The sequence below is a fragment of the Macrobrachium nipponense genome, chromosome 4, assembly GCF_015104395.2.
Source record: "Macrobrachium nipponense isolate FS-2020 chromosome 4, ASM1510439v2, whole genome shotgun sequence".
In the NCBI taxonomy this organism is placed as follows: domain Eukaryota; kingdom Metazoa; phylum Arthropoda; class Malacostraca; order Decapoda; family Palaemonidae; genus Macrobrachium; species Macrobrachium nipponense.
In genome coordinates, this window is record NC_061100.1 from 41,865,784 (window position 1) to 41,887,118 (window position 21,335).

At 37.6% G+C, this 21,335-nt stretch overlaps 1 protein-coding gene across 2 annotated transcripts in view; it reads left to right on the forward strand.

The window, feature by feature from the left end:
- The first annotated feature begins 663 nt into the window (after window positions 1-663).
- LOC135210890 (discoidin domain-containing receptor 2-like) overlaps window positions 664-21,335 on the forward strand; it is a 66,539-nt gene continuing 45,867 nt past the window's right edge. The window contains exon 1 of one of the 2 annotated variants that reach the window (XM_064243825.1): window positions 664-972. The gene's annotated coding sequence lies outside the window, so the exon portion shown is untranslated. The remainder of the gene's footprint in view (window positions 973-21,335) is intronic. The other variant, XM_064243826.1, reaches the window with a different exon arrangement.

A 21,335-nucleotide genomic window follows, 5' to 3' on the forward strand; every position in this document is an offset into this window, starting at 1 on the left:
ATTGTATAATATCTTCTCATTTCTTGTAATACGATATAGTTTTCACATTTGGTACGAGAAAGGTGAGATTTTCAAGCGGCCGCTACATGAAACCCTCCATAAGCAACATTTTTCGTCACGCCAAGGAATTTTATAACAATAATAATAATTTAGTCAACAGTCCTTTACGAAAAAAAAATAAATTAAAACCTACTCTATGCTTCTTCCGTTGTGTTTGATAAATACGTATCCTCATTACCAATACTAATACAAATAACTATTCGCATTTAATTTTTCGTTTTACAACACGCTATTAATCTTTCCCTTTTTTTATGAATGGAAACTCACGGAGGACGATTGCATCACACCTTTCGGTAATTGCGTTAAAACTCTCATGTGCCTCTCTCTTTTGCCCCTCAGGTATAACGGCTGCTCACAAACAGCGCAACATGCACGTTTATTTTCCACCAAAATCCCTTTGCCCGTAACTCATCATTTGATACAGTATAATGAGGTTTATGGCTACCCTAAAATCTACCATAATATACAAAAGCGGAAGAGATATGCAGCCAAGTTCTGATGGAAAAAATATATAATTAACTGCCAACTGGCACCTCCAGCTCGCGGCCAAGGCTCATGCTGCCTGGCTGGGAGTCTGGGAGTCATCGAGATGAAATCCAGACGTCAGTGTCTTCCCGGGATTGAAGATGTAAGGGTGTACATCTACTCTCTCAGGACTCGCTGTGACTCGACTTGACGAATTGTGATTTTCCTTGTTTTTTTCATTTTCCTCGTTTGTATTGATATTCAAGTGATTTGCCTGAACAAGAACATAAAACTTAATTATTTGGGTATGCAATCCTGTCTGTTATTCAAAGAAAAACGCTTAATTAAGTTGTGTTAGTGCATAAACATTTTATTAGAAAGTGAAAATTCCGTCTACTTGCGACACTTACAGTGGATAATGTTTAGTTTGGTGCCTGAGTGAACGAGGTAATGTATTCGAAATTATTTATAAGCAAGGAAATTACATATGCATTGATAAATACATTAAATACAGAAATGAATGTTCTATTTAACGCATATAATGCTTTTATTATAACACCTGCATGGTTTTAGATGAGGGTCGTAGTGTAATTAATCCATAAATGGAAAATAGATTGTAGTGAACAGAAAGATGAAGGTAACCATTTTACATACTGTACAATTAAGACACAGATATGCGTGCACGCACATTCTGTATGCATATGCAGTATTTTATTTTTTATTTAAGTTAGGATTTAATTCGAAACATGCATAGGTGCTTCATAATATTTACAATATAAAGAATTGTATAAAAAAAAATTTTCAATCATTTCTATGAACGAATACTTCTATACGCAGGTAGCTCGTTTTCAAGTTTCCCGTCATGACTGTTACACATCGTACGCACACATTCTTTTGTAGTATATAAATCGTATTACCTATCTAATAATTGATGTATATGTTAGATACAATTCCAAAATATTGTCATTCCTTAGCTGCGAATGTCATAAGCTCTTTTACGCACACGAGTACTCTAACCTCTAACTTATTTTATTGGCACTACCGATTTTTTTCATTTATTGTGGTAATTTTTAATCAATACTTATAACTTCATATAAAACTGAGCACTATATTGATTCATAGATCATTTAAAGTCACTGACTGTTTTTAAGCGATGAGTTCCAATATCCATTAACGGGAAAGTTGCGAACTTAATCGTTCGTTCGTATCTACGTACATCAAACCTTATGTTCCTGGAACTGCTCGAAAAACAGCTTGATTAAAAAATACTCATAATAGCATTAGTCTTAAAATGGAGAATCAAACCGACAGTTATGTATATGTACATGTATTTAAAGATAAATCTCTACGGAAAGCTTTCGGGAATCTGTTCGATTCCCATTTTGAATCTACTTGGAAAGTTCGATTCCCGAAAGCTATCTGTGCAGATTTATTTTAAATACATGTACATGGACATCACTGGATTTGTTTCTCCAACAACTTAATAATAGAAAATCGGAGATAATCGGTTAATGATGATGGTAATAATATCCTAAACTAATCATAAAATTAAACTAAATAATTATTTCCTTTTTTCTAGGCATATTTGTAAGCTATAACGTGCACAACAAACAATAAAATGTAGTTATACACTGATTTCAAAGCGAGAACAATCCTTATTGAACAGAATGGCAAAGAAACGCATTGCCGTACCAATTCATGCAAGGACAGACAGACATATTGGTGAGATTGGGGACCAAACTCTAAAATAGGGATGAAATGGACCCCTGAAAGGCGGAATAATATGGAGATCTGGAAAGTGAGAGCAGAGTGAGAGTTCCGAAGCTTAGTAATAGAAAGCAAATAAGTTAAATTTCAGCATCATCTGAGGTGCGTTTGTGAAAGACTGGTTTGACGGGTGTTTGTGTATATATATATATATATATATATATCTATATATATATATATATATATATATAAAATGTGAGTTATATTTTTCATTTTCACGAACATCATTTACAAGAGATTTCTTACGAATATTAGTTTATGTTAAATAAAACTACAGGTGTCGTATAGTATATTCCAAACACCTGAATTTCAGTATTCCCTTCATTTTTCTTTTAACCGTCACGTGACCCTTCATTCGGAGATTCGACTAATGTAATTCGTCAAGCCTTGTTTTCCTCATGTACTCAATGAAAATTCGTACTTCTCAAATTATACAGCCCCGTAATTGTTGCTTTCCTATTGCTAAACTTTGGATTTGTTTTCCTACTACTTTTCTGTAAGAGAAAACTATTGAAGTGGCTATTTGTCTGTCCTTCCGCACTTTTTCTGTCCGCCCACAGATCATAAAAACTACTCAGGCTAGAGGGCTGCAAATTGGTATGTTGATCATCCACCCTCCAATCATCAAACATATCAAATTTCAGCCCTCTAGCCACAGTAATTTTTATTTTACTTAAGGTTAAAGTTAGCTATAATCGTGCGTCTGGAGTCGCTATAGGTGTTAACAGCATAGGCCACCACCGGGCCGTGGCTGAGAGTTTCATGGGCTGCGGGCTGCGATTTTCATACAACATTATACTCTGTACAGAAAACTCGACGACGCCGAGGAAACTTTGGTGCATTTTTTTCTCGTTTCCTTCCTGTTCTCTTAGTATCTGGGTTAGAAAAAAGCATTAGGTGTAACGTCCACTAAGACATTTGCTCTTGAGGTTTATAACATTCGTATAACATTAATTGAAGTTTACCTGAAACGCTTCATATAAAAGAAAAAGTTCCCAATTACTTGGCCCTGGTCCGTGTTGTTCGTCAACGGGGCCACGAAAGATATTATCTCTTAAGCAAATGTCAAAGGGATGAAGAACTCCATACCCTTTCCTAGCTTAGGTGCGAAGAGAACAAGAAAGGATAATGGAAGAAATAGATTTCCTCTCTCCAAAATTATGAAAAAAAAAAAAACGAAAGAATCAGGAAAAAAAAAGGCGGAAACAGATTTCCAAAGCTTAGAATGTAAGAGGAGAGAAACAATTACAGAACCGAGTTACCGGAGAATTACGAAATCTTCAGAGTAACTACATGTGGGCAGATGTGGCTTGACGAGGCCGATTGTATGCTGGACTTCTTTTTTTTTTTTCTTCTTTTTGCGCGAGAGAAAGTTGTCAAATCATAAATGTGAATTCACTGTAATATACGAGGTAGTCAGTTCCGGTTTAAATATAATCCTCCGGCTTTGAATAATAATAAGCATCTCCACCTCTCATCACTATATATTCAGGAATAATATTTATTTACTTAAATATTATTGCTATCATTATGATAAAAAATAAAATTACATATTATTGATAGAAGTTTACACATTCAATGAGAGATCTCAATAAAACATCAGGTGATTTTGTTAATTCTAACGAGGTTGTTATTATAATAATTATTATTGCCGATTAATTTAAGTACTATACGTTGCATGAATAACAACCAACACAACAATAATTATATGCGCAAGAGAAGCTTGTTCGCCTTGTTCGAAAAACGACTGGGAGTGGTGTACGGAAAGGCATGAGTGTGCAGTTGGAACGATAGACGAATGGAAATGAATGGACGATGAAAAGAGAAGGAAAAAAGGGGGTGGTGGGGGGTGGGAGCGTCCGGTTGACTGGACTCCACAGAAATCCCGTTCGAGACAACGCACCTGGAGAGAGAGAGAGAGAGAGAGAGAGAGAGAGAGGGAATATGTACTAATTTATTCATAGCGGAATTCGAATCATGTCAGTGAGAGATTTAGCTCACTTTACTGTATTCTTTAGTTAACGAGTGACAGAAATGCTGAGAATTCACTTCGACTCGTTCTCTAGAAGTTGAGAGAGAGAGAGAGGGAGAGAGAGAGAGAGGACTGCTCATTCATTTCACCGCACACCGTATTTAGCCGAGACTTAACTCAGAGCTAATAAGCCCAAATAAGTCGTTCATAACCATCTGATTCTGATAATAACGGCTTTCTGTCTAATGCGCGTTGGAGTTACTAAGATGGGTGCGTATGTTTACATGGGACCGTTCTCTGCCGAGGAGGTTGAACCTCTCTCTCTCTCTCTCTCTCTCTCATACTTGTTAATTAATGAAGGAAGGGATCTGAAGAGGACGTGAAGAATGCAAAAAAAAGTTTCAGAGTTTTTACCTTAAGAAAATACTGTCAGGATTTTAAACTTGAATTTCGTATTGGCTCCGTTGCCCTAAACGCCGTGTCACACGAACACGTTTTCTGGCATTTTTTATAAGGATATCGTCCCGCCAAACTTTACACAAAGTATCCAATAAATTTTTCATAATGCTGTTGCAATATTGAGGATCTTCACGTTCGCCGAGGCAGACGCACACACACACACACATATACATACATACACATCCACTCACACACACACGAACAGGCGTGCTTTCAATTTTGCAACCTATATTGGCTACCTGATGCAAGGCTTCATCACAAAATAAAAAATAATAAGAATTAAAAAAAAAAAAGATCTCGTGACACCGCCTTAACCTACCCGTTTTTTTCTTATGTTAATTAATGAAGTTTCGGGTTTCAGGTAGATGTAATTATACCTTATAAGGTGACCGTATTGTTTTTTGTTCGTTTTTATGAAGTTAAGAGTAAAAATACAATGGTTTCATCTTTTACTGGAGGAGTTTCGGAAGAGAAACGGGCAAAATCGACAGTAAGAGTCCTAACAAAATAGAAAGTTAAAATAGGCAAAGTATAGTTCAGTACAGGTGAGAGAGAGAGAGAGAGAGAGAGAGAGAAGAGAGAGTATACTAGTAGAATTTTTACATCCATTTTATTACGATTTCTATAAAAAAGAATGCAAACTATTCTAGGTAATTGTAATGTTTCTCTTAGATAATGACCCGCCTGGAACTCAAAGGATTCACATTCTCTCTCTCTCTCTCTCTCTCTCTCTCTTTCTGATTGCCACGCAAATTCATGAAATAGTACAGAACTTGAAAGGCATTTCATATATATATGCAAGATTCAAAGCGATGCAACTACGTTGTCCAGTGTATCAGCAAGCGTGAAAAAACTGTATTGTCAAAATCAAGGAATATATTATGATCCAAACTGACTACTGTGAACATATTTCATAGCCGGGACCCTCAACTCTTCAATAATTCTGCCGTGATCCCAGATTTGATGCTCGACGCTCTCCAACCCAAACCTGCACCGGTATAATCCAACTGCTTCATCTTCCGCAATCACAGCCTCCAACCTGTGGATTGTCTCCTTGGACGCATGTCAAACAGCGCAAATCAACCGGTGCACGAAGTGGAAAAAAAAAATAAAAGAAGTCAGACCAGCTATCGGATTTCAACTCGGGTGACCAAAGATGTGAGGCTACCGGGAGGAACGCGATTCGAATACGATCTGGTTCTTTGTAATATCTCAGTCGTCAGTCGGAAGCAGCGTCGTGATTTTCAATGGCCAGTCCGAGTGACGACTCGAATTTACGGAGTGGGGCCTTTGGTGTGGCGATCATCGCCCTTTATTATAGTCTCTCTCTTCAGAGAACTTCTATGGGTATTTCAAAGCTCTATATAAAGTTTAAAGAGTCAGACGCAGATAGTGAAAAAATGAACAAAGTCGCTATAAGTTTAAAGCGTCAGAAAAATACATGGTTAATAATCAACGATGTCGCCATCTATAATGACGATGATAACAGGTACAATAAGTACAGTGAGGATAAAAACAACATTATTACAATGACTGCATGCTGGTTGACAGTAATAACAAATATAATGATTATAAGCACTCTGTGCCGGTTGATAATAAAAACAAAGATAATGATGACAATGATTCCATGCTGACTAATGATAAAAAGAAAGATTAAGATTACAATGATTTCATTCTGTTGTCAATAAAAACTAAGATAATGATGACAATGATTCCATGCTGATTGATAACAATAAAAAGAAAGATCAAGATTACAATAATGCTTCCATTCGGTTGATGACAAAAAATGATAATGATTACAATGATTCCATGCTATTGGTAATAAAAACAATGATTATGATTACAATGATTCCAGTCAGTTGATAATTAAAACAAAGATAATGATTACAATGATTCCATGCTATTGGTAATAAATGCAAAGATAACGATGACAATGATTCCATACTGATTGACAATAAGAAGAAAGATCAAGATTACAATGATTCCATAAGTTGATAATAAAAACAATGATAATGATTAGAATTCAATGACAGCAGTGTACATGACAACAAAATTCGGTTGGAAAGCTATGCCCGATTTCTCTTATTTCCCCAAAGGTCTTTTTATATATACTGTACTGTATTAGTGCGCCGATACCGCCAAGAGAAAGTAGATGCGGTATAAGTTCCAAGCGCCCTCAGCCCTGCTTGCTGTAACTTACATAGGGCCCAGGGCTGAGAGCTGTTGCCCCCCATCCCCCCTGCTGGATAACAGGATGTTTAAACATGGTGTCTACTTCTCTAGATTGTTACACAATGGAAAATATATGCAAGCACATTAATCTATATTCATGATATTGTGTACGTATGTGTGTGTGTTTGTGTGTATATAAATATGTATAAATGTATATATACACATATATAATAATGTAATATATATATATATATATATATATATATATATATATATATATATATATATAGTATCGTACTTGTTGGTAGTCAGATAAGCGAATTAACGTTGGGTTTGGTCATTACTTGGATGGGTGACACCTTGGCCAGACGACGTCGGCGTATATAACCCTTTAACAAGTGTGGGGCACGGTGTAGGGCTTGCAACATCACCTAAACCAATACTTGCTGAACACCTGAAGGTTTGCATCTTCTTGACGCCCCACCCTTCTCAAAACTCTTAAGAAGAAGACAGAATATTTACATATACAAGTTTGAATAAATACAATAATATATATAACTATCTATATATAATATATATATCTATATAGATATATATATATATATATTTATATATAATCGTTTGTGAATTAAATGTTAATGAGATAATTACTCTTAATGTGCTCCTTTGATTAGCATATCTTCAACAATTTAAAATTAAAGCAATTACCGATAATATACAGATATTACCCACCAGCCCCAATGGTATGTAATACGTTCATTTCCACAGTCCTGGGACGTAAAACCTAAATGCATCGTCAATATCCACACACGTAGGCTTTAACACGTATCCTCGAATTAACTGTTAGATTTAACCCAGCAACTCACAAAAGCGCTCCTAATCCTTTGAAGAACTTCTTGCGCAATGAGAAGGGACTAAAAAGTTTCCGCGATTTGTTCTGGCCGTTGTACCGGCTCCCCTCGGGAATCTGAGGATGATCCTAGACTTTACTTCGAGCTCACGCTCGTATATAAGACTAGGACATTGTCGGGTGGTGTCGCTCCCTGCGATACCCAATCAAATACAATTGTAGCAATGGAAATGATAAATGGCGTAGCAGCACTCATAATGATAATAAAGTTATTTTCTTTTCTTACTTGTACACACGCCATTTATGTAACAGTGATGACGGCATCCTCAGGATAAAATATAAAATCTTCACATAAAAGAAAATACCAATTCACCGTCAATTTTGCATGTCCCTGTTGATCTTCCTACAATGGCTTTAATCATTCAAAAGTTGAGCCGTCATAATCCCCGTCTACCACTGACGCATTTGCTTTCGTTCTGTACCAGGACCCTGTACAAACTATCGCAGAAACACGATACGTCTAAGACGAGTTGAGGACCCGAGTGATTCACCTCCCACGGGGAAAGGCGTTATGACAACAGACTCCTGTATGGGGTTTGTTTTATCGTCATAATCATTTTTCAGTGTACTGGGAAAAAAATGCCAATGAGTATGGGATTGCAAAACTCAAAAGTAATTCAGGAATTTCCTAACTTTACGAAACCATCAATCTTTAATGGAGGTTTCTATGCATTATGGTCAAGTAATTTACGATCCAAAGTGTAAACTATCGCTATGGTTTGTTTGTTTGTATGGTGTTTTTACGTTGCATGGAACCAGTGGTTATTCAGCAACGGGACCAACGGCTTTACGTGACTTCCGAACCACGTCGAGAGTGTACTTCTATCACCAGAAATACACATCTCTAACTCCTCAATGGAATGCCCGAGAATCGCAATGGTGTCCAGGCAGTATATAGCTGACTACTGTACTATCTATCGATCATTCAACCTATCTGTTTTCTGCTGGAAGAAATACAACCATGACAATCCTTTTTTTTTTTTTTTTTTTTTTTTTTATTCTGGTGTCACCCTTGACCGGCATCAATTGCTAATTTGTGTGAAATTCCTTTCTTATCTTGAAATAAATCATAATGATGCCTTAGCTCGTCGCTCGGGCAGTTACTTACGGCCGTAATTTAACTTCCTCCTCTTTCATCTAATCCTTGCAATTATGACAAACGGTAACTTTTACAATATTGCTAGTATTTTTTTTTATTAGTGGAGATAATCACAGATGCGGTAATAAAAATAACACGCCATCATATAGCCATTATCATCACAAGTCAAGAAATTTAATAAGTTTTATATTTATCGGGTGAATGTGTAAAAAAATTTTTTTTCTCTCTCTCTCTCTCACTGCAGCTTAGATCATCCTATCTCCTCCCTTCTCCTCAGTCTCCTCCTTCTCCCAACGCCCCTCGGCCAAGTACCCTGTCATCCAGGTTGCGGTCTCCGAAGAGACGCCCGAGGTCCGTCCAATCATCACGATTTGGGGCCACAGGTCTCTTCTACTTTCGCTCGTTTCCCGGAGACAATTAAAGTCTTGATGGTTCCCTGGCGTCTGCAGGGTGTACACTGGTAGCCCATTCTGTTTGCTTTTATCAGTGTAAAGAACGAATGCCGATAAAAAAGGGGGATAAAATAACAGCCCCTTTTGCAATCTATTTGCCAAAGAAATCCAGTATTCCGTGGAGAATTCTGCCGGTTTCTGCAAGGTGGATGTCGGTAGCCCATTGTGTTTCCTCCCCTTTCAAGACCGGAAAATGGAAAAAAGAAGAATGCAGAGAACCAGAGGGAGAATAAAAAGGGGGAAACAACGGCCGATTCTTTAGCAATCTGTCGAACCTTCCTTGGCTCCGTCGGAGGTCCAGACATCACGTACACAATGGCGACTCCTCTTATCTAACCCTTCAAAGTCCTCCGGGCATTTGTAATGTTTTTTCGTTGGTTTTACATTCTTTTTTTCTCTCTCTCCTCTCTTTCTCTCCCGGCGATCATTCTCTTTCTCTCCCTTATATGTACTGGTACTTGGTCATTTCGTCACCACCTCGGTCGTTCTCTTGGTCATTACCGTCTGGGACTTCTTCGCAATACCTCCCTTTTGGCCGAGTCATCGATTTCTCACAATGGCAGCCTCACCTGTAGCCTGTAATGACTTCCGATTTTTCGTCCTCTCACTTTTCCTCATCTTGGTTCTCGGCATCTCCTCAGTCTTTCATGCCTTACGGAATAGTAATACTAAGTGAACAAGAGTAAAACGAAATAATAATGAGAAACTATAGACACCCGAGAACTATAATATACGACGTCTCGGTCTCTACACTGAAATATCCAAGATCATCTGCTGCGATTGTTGACATTTGCAACGTAATGCTTCGCGCGGCTACAATGCAGTAATTGCAACACGTTCGGCCATTGTAGTCAAGATTGCTTTTTTTTTTTTCTGAGAGAGGGAGAGTTTCATTAACTGATCTGGATGAACGAATGACAGGTAGAATAGCTATTTCGAATCTCTCTCTCTCTCTCTCTCTCTCTCTCTCTCTCTCTCTCTCTCTCTCTCTTTGAGCTGTAACGCGGTTATGAAAATGAATTAATAAAAAGAAGCCAGTCATTCGTACGTCCATATGAACTCGGATGAATTTCGAAAGCTCTTTAGTCAAGAGGTGGCATACAAAATCAGTCACTTTGACCAAAGTTTTTCTCCGCCATATAACTTGTTTATGGCCGCGACGGAAACTATAGGGAAATAGAAAGCCGCTATATTGAGAGCCGTTAGAGCCGTATGCATCAACCAGCTCAGTCATTCGCATCTACGACTCGCCTACCTGCCTTCGCCAGCTCCAATCGCGAGAGGCAGCAATCGATTTTCCCCTCGTAGCAGCGACACAAGTGCTTGGCTGGACATTCTCGGAAAGGTCACTTTATATGTCACGGATTAAAACAGGAATGCGCGCTTGAAAGATGTCCTTTTTCGTAAATATTTCGCCGGCGCCCTTTTGAATAACGGAGGAGTTATGCTGTTAGTTGTGGCTGAAATATGTCCTTTGTTTAATGACGATATTAACCCGATTCTATCTTGGTAACTGATGCTCTGTTGTTGTGAAGAAATTGATGTGATTCAAGAGTGTGTGTGTACGGATGTAATCTTATCATGGGTTGTTTACAAATGAATAGGGTTCTAGAATATTTGGAATGAAGGAATTTATATGCATGGGAGAATTTTCATGCTATTTGTGTTACATACACACATATATAATATATATTATACATATTAATTGGGGTATATTTTCCAGTCTTAATTTACACAGAATAAGACCCATTTCTTAAACTAGTTCAACCAAACATTTCGTATATAAGACAGATCACCTAAACTCTTCGCAAACAGATGGTCATATATTTGAAAAAAACTTTAGAAAACGACGTTATTGTATCACAATAACTTCAGAATTGCTAAATCTTGAATCTCAGCAGTTCCCAAGACTGGACTGTGACTGCACTGGCCGTTTCGCAACACGAAGTATTAGATCTTACGCAGAAACGTGGGATTGCTTATGTCATATCTCTCTCTCTCTCTCTCTCTCTCTCTCTCTCTCTCTCTCTCAGGAATTTTACCGCTATCTATTTACGCCCGTCCATCATTATTTCGTTTTTTTTTTGTTTTTTTTTTTTTGGTTGGTTACTATGGCAACGTCAGCAGCAACGATACCGGTCAGGTCATGCAAAAATGTGTGGGTAAAGCAAGAATACCAAGCTAAGGTCTATAAGGGAGAGAGAGAGAGAGAGAGAGAGAGAGAGAGAGAGAGAGAGAGAGAATATAAAAACCACAGACTCAGTATAGTAGAGAGAGAGAGAGAGAGAGAGAGAGAGAGAGAGAGAGAGTAGAAAAGCCACAGACTCGGTATAGTAATGGAGAGAGACAGAGAGAGAAATCATGGAGGCAGCGTAGTTATGAAAGGAGAGAGAGGAGAGAGAGAGAGAGAGAAGAGAGAGAGAGAGATCACGGGGACTCAGCGTAGTTATGAAGAGAGAGAGAGAGAGAGAGAGAGAGAGAGATCCCTAAGCGTGGTATGTAATTCACCATCCATCAAGCTAGATCCAAGTCACGTTGCTAAGCCCTTATGCTCTGGCGTAATCCTTAGGTTAAGCGGATCTTACTATAAAAATATAAATGAGGCAGCTACTACGAACATAATTAATTAGTAACAGTTCTGAGTAATTACAAAAATGAAAAAGCATAGAAACCATAAGTCTGAGAAAGAATAAACACAAAAAATAAATAAGTGAAACTAAAAACATCAACAAGAATCTTTATTTTTATATACAATCCAAAATTGACTAAAAATGGTAATGCAGAAATAAATATAATAAAAAAACACAAGAGAATAAATAGAGTATATAGAAATATATGGATAACTATGAATTATTTTCTTAATAAACTGACAGAAATATTAAATAAATGACAAAAATATTTGGCACCTAAATGAATTAATACTTAAGATAAATAATTAAACTCTACTGAAATATGTATACGAAGGCATACTAATATATGAGAGAGAGAGAGGAGAGAGAGAGAGAGAGAGAGAGAGAGAGAGAGGCCAGCGCAAGGGAGCTGTAGAACCTGTAATTGAGAATTCCCAGGATAAGAGATAAATACTTTGATAACATCTCAATTGACGCAGAGTCGTGATGTGATAGGAAGAAGGGACGGAACTGCCTGACGTACGAATGTAATTGTTGTCGTTGTGGTTCCTTGTTTTTTTCCCACTTTTGTTGTCTCATTTTGTCTCTTTGGTGTTTTCTTCTGGTTATTATTTCCGTCATAACTGCATCATGTTTTCATTCCTAAAACATTCCTTTCTGCGTCTGCGTCCTCTGAATAGAGCGGCAGCCCGGACCGTTGAGATACAACGAACGAGATACCGACTGTAACCCCTACTGGTATTTAGGAGTAGACTTGTAAACTGTGAAACTGACCGTCTGCCGAAAATATATGGGTGGCTTACTTAACAAGCACCACTAATTGCTCGTTAGATTTTGGGTCTAGATCCAATATATGAGATACCAGATGAAACTAATATATAATATATCTGCAGACTCTCCTGATTATAGAATGACCAGTGACAGACATTTTGGAGGGTGGATTCCCCCTGACAGACGCACTGAAAAGGGGGGGTTAATTGGATCTAGATCCAACTTAGGAGATACCGAGTAAAATTTACACTACAATAGCACTGCACATCCTAGAATACTGTGGTGGTAATGACAGACGTTTTAGTGGGTGGTTACCCCCTGACAGACGCCCCACAACGAGTGGGGAGGGGGAGGCAGGATCTGCATCCAACATTGGAGATCACCAAGTAAAATTTGTACTACAATTGCACTGCACATCGTAGAATGCTGTGATGGTAATGCCAGACATTTTAGTGGGTGGTTACCCCCCCCTGACAGGAACACCCCACAAACGAGTGGGTTTAGGGGCAGGGGGAGACAGGATTTGCATCTAACATGGTAGATACCAAGTAAAATCTGCTACTACAATAGTTCTGCACATCCTAGAGTACTGTGGTGGTAATACCAGACATTTTAGTGGGTAGTTACCCCCTGACAGACACCCCACAACGAGTGAGGGGGAAGGGGAGGGGGAGACAGGATCTCCATCTAACATCATAGTGCCAAGTAAAATTTGTACTACAATAGCACTGCCTAGAGTACTGCAGTGGTAATGACAGATATTTTAGTGGGTAGTTACCCCCTGACAGGCACCCCACAACAAGTGGGGGGGGAGGGGGAGGGGGAGCCAGGAACTGCATCCAACTTTGGAGATGCCAAGTAAAACTTTTTTACTACAATAGCACTGCACATCTCAGAGTACTGAAGTGGTAATGACATATTTTAGTGGGTGGTTTCCCCCTGACAGACACCCCACAACGACTTGGGGGGGGGGGGGAAGCCAGGATCTGCATCCAACATTGGAGATACCAAGTATAATTTGTACTACAATAGCACTGCACATCCTAGAGTACTGTGGTGGTAATGACAGACATTTTAAGGGTGGTTACCCTCTGGCAGACACCCAACAACGAGTAGGGAGTGGGGAGAGGAGGGGGAGACAGGATCTACATCCAACATTGGAGATATAAAGTAAAATTTGTACCACAATAACACTTCATACCCTAGAATGCTGTGATGGTAATGCCAGACATTTTAGTGGGTGGTTACCCTTTCACAGACATAACCTACGATTGGAAGGGAGAGGTGGGACACCTTGAAATATTTCAAAATCTATCATAGGCAATATTAATATTAGAAATATGGTAAGTATCTGAAAATCGTGAGCCTGATAAAATGTAAAAGGCAAAAAATTCAATAAATATTGTGATGTTTCAGGATAAGAATTACTGCCGGGGTTATTTTTTAAAATTCCTATTAAAGTATGGAATATTTCACTTCATTAATTCCATCACATCTATATAAATACTATGTGTGACACTTACTAGACTTGGTCTACTTTCTATAGTTTCACACACACACACACACACACACACACACACACACACACACACACACACACACACACACACACACACACACACACACACATATATATATATATTATATATATATATATATATATATATATATATACTATATATAATATTAGCACTATCCTTTGGTTTGGAGTTATTACTTCACACAAAGTATTTTATCTGAATGGGAGGGGGTCACAATTGGCAACAGCTGCAAGTATGTGTGCTGACCCATTTTTGAATAATTAAACCAGTCATATTGTGCCAATAATTAAACCAGTCATATGGTGCCACTCTCAGTTCCTCTAAAAAAAGAAATGTAAGATAAGTATTCTCGCTTTAATAGCGTCTTTGGTCATTTTCTTTTCTTCCTATAGTTAGGACACTGCAGCAATGTCGAGGTTCGTAGCCCAACGTGTCTTACCATAAATGAATTGTTCTTTAGTTGCTGTTTGGTTCGTGTGGATGAAATGAAAAAATTTTTATCGGATATGGGAATTCGATTGATATTAAGACCAAAGTCCCATCATAAAGAAGCCGTTTTTTAACACCCGCACATTCACAAAGAGATGATGTATCACAACACAAATAATTACTGGAAACGGAAATGTGAATGAATTGTTCAGGATAAGCTAACTATAAAGATGAAAACATTTTCCCTCATTTTATTCCCCCTCCCGAAGTTGACGATCATACAAATTGGAGCTCCTGACTCCCAAATTAAGTTGGCCTATAATACATGTCAGTTATCTAATAGTCCCACTTATTTTCGGCGGCCTCACTCAAATTTATCTGTACACTATCACCAAGTATCAGGTACCATATATATTCAGGGAAGAAAATCTAAACTTAAATAAAAATTATACACAATTTGATGTTTAAAGCCAGCCGAGTGCGTTTGAGTCTTAACTTCCCGCCGGCACGCACCACAGGCAGCCTATGTAATGTGTTTCAATACATTCTATCAATGCTGGCTTTGACGACCATTATTCGGCTAATTTTCTCCCTGGAAATATTTTTTTTCTTTATTTGTTCATTATATCAAGTAGACAGGCACTAACATCATATTATATCCTCACGTTTGTTCAATGCATTTACCATTGTTAATATGATTTATAATGCGTCTCCAACAGTCATAAAAATTTGACAACCGAATGTGCTAATATGTCAGCTGTGTGCAAGGCATAGGGCGTCAATCACTGGAGTAGCGATCTCCCTGCCGAGAGTGACTTCTTTATTATTATTATTATTATTATTATTATTATTATTATTATTATTATTATTATTATTCGACCCAATTTCACAGAGAAAAATTACCTTACGAAAACGCACCTAAGCACTCCAACCATTGTGGTCAGGCCTAAGGATCTGCTCTTGGATCTAAGCAGTGTCAATCATAAATGGTTCCTGTGTAAATACAGGACTTTCTTTGCATATGGTAGCAAAGCACTAACTAAACAGTAATGTACAATCACTAACCACCAACACTCACAATGCACTTACTCAGTAAGCACTCACACTTGCATACATTCACTACACACACACACACACACTTAACATACACTCACACACACTCTCAATAACACTCTGAATACCCAACACTCACTAGGCACTCACTATACACTAAATGCTCACTAAACACTTGAAATACTAAATTTACTAAATATTCATTATACCCCAAACACTCAGTATACATTCACTAAACACTCACTTAATCCTAAACATTATATTAAACATTCTAAACATTCACTAAACCCCAAACACTCATTAAATACTAAATGCTTACCAAACCCTAAATACTTATTAAATACTAAACAGTGAATGAACATCCACTCATTAAAAACTTAATAAACACTTACATACTAAAAATTTGCTAAACACTAACATTCACAAGACATTCACTAAACGCTCACTTAAAATTCGCAAAACTTTCACTAAAAACCCTAAAAACACTCACTGAATACTTACACGCTAAATATTCACTAAAACACTACCATTCAAAAGACGTTCACTAAACGTTCACTTAACATTCACAAAACATTTACTAAAACCCTTAAGACAAAACATTCACTGAATACTTACACAATAAACATTCAATAACATTCACAAAACATTCACTAAACCCTAAAGACTCAGTAAACATTCACTGAATACTGACACATTAAACAGTCACTAAACCCTAAACATTCATCAAACACTTACTCATAAACATTCACGAAACGCATACTCACTAAACCCTAACAATTCGCTAAACACTGACTCATTAAACATTAACGATAGAAAAAATTGACAATCGCACTAATTTTTCATTTCTCTTTTTTCTTTACATTCATGCAAGGTGATTACTTTTTTTTTTTTTTGTCTAGTTTGCTCTTGTATTTATTCATAATCTTCTTGAGGGAATGGAAATGTTCGAAATAACTTGGTGTGTAGAAATATTGTTTAAAAAAACAGAGATCCTCTGTGTCCTGTTCCTCAGCCAAGGTGGGTTATTAATGTCTGACGAATTTTAATTTTACGCCAGCCGAAAAAAATCGACTATAGTAGCAACAATATTCATTCATAAAACTGATAATACAAAAATGTATCCATGATTTCATTAGCATGAAAGTCAGTTGAAACCAAAAGAAGGTAGTCCTGCTTCGATAAAACCAAACCGAGTAGGCTGTAGCACAATTATTATGATCTGTACCCTGACTATAGCGTATATATTCATATGTATTACTATCTATTTAATGGGTGCGTAACTCTATTTAACAAATGTTATGTACATAGACATTTTACAGCAATAACTCTAATAATGATAAGAACTTATATGCTACTTTATAGTGTCAGTCTTCCAACCACCGCTACATTAATTTTCATATCGTAAACAAAGCTAAATTCTTACCGCCATTGAAAAATATTAACATTCGTCTTTATCATAGAGCAAAATAAGTGTTGTTTGCTTTCAACATAAGATAACAATAAGCTTTAGAAAAAAAATAACTTTTCGTGCCACTTGCCCCACGGGGTAAGTTGGCACACATTATGGGGTAAGTTGGCACATTGATAATTAAAAGAAAATTAATACATTGCATTTAAATCAAATAGCAAAAAATACCCCTCCTCTGAATTTCCAAAATACAAAATATAAGGCATTAGTATTACTTCAGATCATCATCTAGTTGTAATTGTGGCAGGTGTGAAATAAATCCTCGTCATAGTCTTCATGCTCCCACATGTTACATGCCCTGCACTGGACCCACACTTCTCCTGGCTTACCAAACACAGGCTCTCTTCAGCTGAGCTTTCTTCTGGATCAACAAGAGCAGTTCTTAAACTCTGTATCACGCTGATGACTGATCTGAAGCCCATGTGTCTTTTCGGACATCTCTCAATCTGTTATATAACCACCCGTAAAATCAAAACCTTGAAATAGTCTGTAATTCAGAGTTGAAATTCCATCAATCCTAAACCAATTGAAAACATCAGAATAACTGACAGCTAGAGGTAAAGCCGAGGAAACTTTACCAGGAATGTCACAGATTGGCATACTTGATCCCGGATTGCCAGTCATCCATGAATCACATGTCCTGTTAACACATTTCTTCAGATGTCTATAAACACTAAAATCCAGGGGCTGCAACTTGTGAGAACAATGTGGAGGAAATAATAGGACATTAATCTCATTATCCTTCCAAAAATCCAGAAACAAAACGTAAATTATATAAATAAATAGGCTTACTATTGCTATCAAATAACGTGGGCCAACTTGCCCCATTTATTTTGAGCCAACTTGCCCATCCCTACCATTTGGTACAAAAACGATTACCAGTCCACACCAAGAAACCTTGAATTAATCATTTTATGCTATAGAATCTTTAAACCATAAAGAAAACTATGCTATCATTGAAAACTAATCTTTATGAATGTATAGATGTTATAACAAATAACAGAAAGATTAAAATATTTACTTACTACCATCAAAATAAAGAATTGTCTCATAAATTCGAGCTCCTACGTTCTATCTCTATAGAATTTTGCTGGTAATTGAGGAACCACGTGGCAATTACACAGTATATGTATTGCAGTCATCCTATTGGTAAAACTTAAAGTCATGTTGAGTATGCCAACTTACCCTGTAGCCAACTAGCCCCGGGCTCCCCTCACTATATATAATTGAAGTTAGTTGCTTGCTTGACAAAATAATAATATGACTGAATTATTATATGAAACAAATAAATTATTTTTGTGTTAGATCAGCCATCGTCAACCGGGGTTCCGTGGAACCTTAGGGTTCCGTGAACGATCGCCAGGTGTTCCGTACGAATTCATGTTTTTATTTAATTATTTGTTATTTATTAAGTATATATTTTTCGTTAAACATGGCGTGAGCGATTCGTAATCTATATTTATTTTTTTTATCGTAACATCCGCGCGAGATTTTTTCCCTCTGTTTTTTTTTACTTAAGGTAATTGATGCAAATGCTTACATATAATATAGATATATATATATATATATATATATTATATATATATATATAATATATATAGGTGTGTGCGCGTGTGTGTGTATTGGGGTTCCTTGGGATGAGGAAAATTGTGTCAGGGGTTCCTCAAATGTCAAAGGTTGGGAAACACTGTGTTAGATAAATACAAAGGATATAGAAAGGATAAAAATATTTATTAAATATATCACGATAATGTTATAATACGGGTCAATAGTAGCCCACTATACTAATCTAGACATTCATTATCAGGGCTTGCTCTTCCCCCTGCCCACCTGTTAGGATGTGTCTGTCAGGGGGAAACCACCCACTAAAATGTCTGTCATTACCATCACAGCATTCTAGGATATGAAGTGCTATTGTAGTACAAATTATACTTGGTATCTCCAATGTTGGATGCAGTCCCTGTCTCTCCCTCCCCCTCCCCACTCATTGTGGGGTGTCTGTCAGGGGGTAACCACCCACTAATATGTCTGGTATTACCATCACAGCATTCTAGGATATGCAAGTGCTATTGTAGTACAAATTTTTACTTGGTGTCTCCGATTGTTGGATGGAGATCCTGTCTCCCCTTCCCCCTTCCCCCTCACTCGTTTGTTGGGGTGGGGGGTCCTGTCAGGGGTAACTACCCACTAAAAATGTCTGGTGATTACCACCACAGTACTCTAGGATGCGCAGAACTATTGTAGTACAGATTTTACTTGGTATCTCCATGTTAGATGCAAATCCTGTCTCCCCCTCCCCCTCCCCACTCGTTGTGGGGTGTCTGTCAGGGGGTAACCACCCACTAAAATGTCTGGCATTACCATCACAGCATTCTACGATGTGCAGTGCAATTGTAGTACAAATTTTACTTGGTATCTCCAATGTTGGATGCAGATCCTGCCTCCCCCTCCCCACTCGTTGTGGGGCGTCTGTCAGGTAACCACCACCCACTAAAACGTCTGTCATTACCACCACAGTATTCTAGGATGTGCAGTGCTATTGTAGTGTAAATTTTACTCGGTATCTCCTAAGTTGGATCTAGATCCAATTAACCCCCCCTTTTCAGTGCGTCTGTCAGGGGGAACCCACCCTCCAAAATGTCTGTCACTGGTCATTCTATAATCAGGAGAGTCTGCAGATATATTATATATTAGTTTCATCTGGTATCTCATATATTGGATCTAGACCCAAAATCTAACGAGCAATTAGTGGTGCTTGTTAAGTAAGCCACCCATATATTTTCGGCAGACGGTCAGTTTCACAGTTTACAAGTCTACTCCTAACTACCGGTAGGGGTTACATTCGGTATCTCGTTCGTTGTATCTCAAAGGTCCGGGCTGCCGGTCTAGAACTTATAGCATGGAGTATTTTTAATGAACACAAACTATCGCTCAAGAATGACTGCTGGCATCTTTTAGCATCTAGGCGCCAAATTTAGCACTAAGTAGCCAATATTTTTGGCAAAACTTAATTTACCCACGTTTGTGGTTGTGTGAACCAGCTTCAGCGAACTTAATGAATACCGTTTTGCATAATCATGATACAGAGTTTGTTTTGCCTTTCTTACTCTCCATATATTCCAGGCCAGTACCCAGATTTTGTTTTTCCTTTTTTTTTTGAGGGGCTGGGGGTCGTTTTTCCCAAAACTAGACCTTTTCTTCTACAAATGTCAATGCATATATAGGTAGTATATATAAGATGAAAAATACTTGAAAATGTTATTTTAGTTATATTAAGAAGAAATCTTGGGTACCTATGCGGTCTATGCCCTTCTACCCGATTAGATGTTATTTCAAGCACTGTCTTTGGTTGACAGAATTTTACTTATAATGTTGAAAGTTTACACTGAAATTCAAGATTATTTCTTCAGTTTAACTGATTGAATCATTTATTATGTTAATAACATGCATATTACTTTATTCTTTATGTTATATACTTTGACATAAAACAAAACAATAATTATTTATTACTTTGTAAGTACACTTCAATGAAAAGGATAGTCACAGACACAATATGTTCTTTCAGATTTTTTTTTTTTTTGAGGGGCGTTCGACCCCCGAGCACCGGCCGCCCTCACCCCCCCCCCCCCCCCCCCCCCCCCCCCCGCCCCCCCCCCCCCCAACCTGTATTCAGCTTGGCAAATAGGACTAACCAGTACCCGCAAAGATTAAATTAGGCAATTCCCTCATAGAAAGATTAAGGTAGCATGTAACTTAATTGTGGTCTATTCTGTGCCAAATATGCTTAAAGATAACTTAGTTTTTTTCCGAAATAATATCACCTAAGGACAATTAATTATATTCTATCCTTTACATACTTAAATGAACTTATGGCATAATTAAACTAGGTCTAATTCTGCATCAAAGGCTTGAAACAACTGATTCTGTCGTATTCCCGACCATGAGGAAGCGTCCGACTACAGTGAAACATGTCAAAAACACATGTCAGCAACATCACAAACAGGTTAAATACCAGTCACCGGATTAGTCTTATTCTTAATTCTTAACCAGTGTTTCATACAGCTGTTCAAACATTTACCAAAGACTG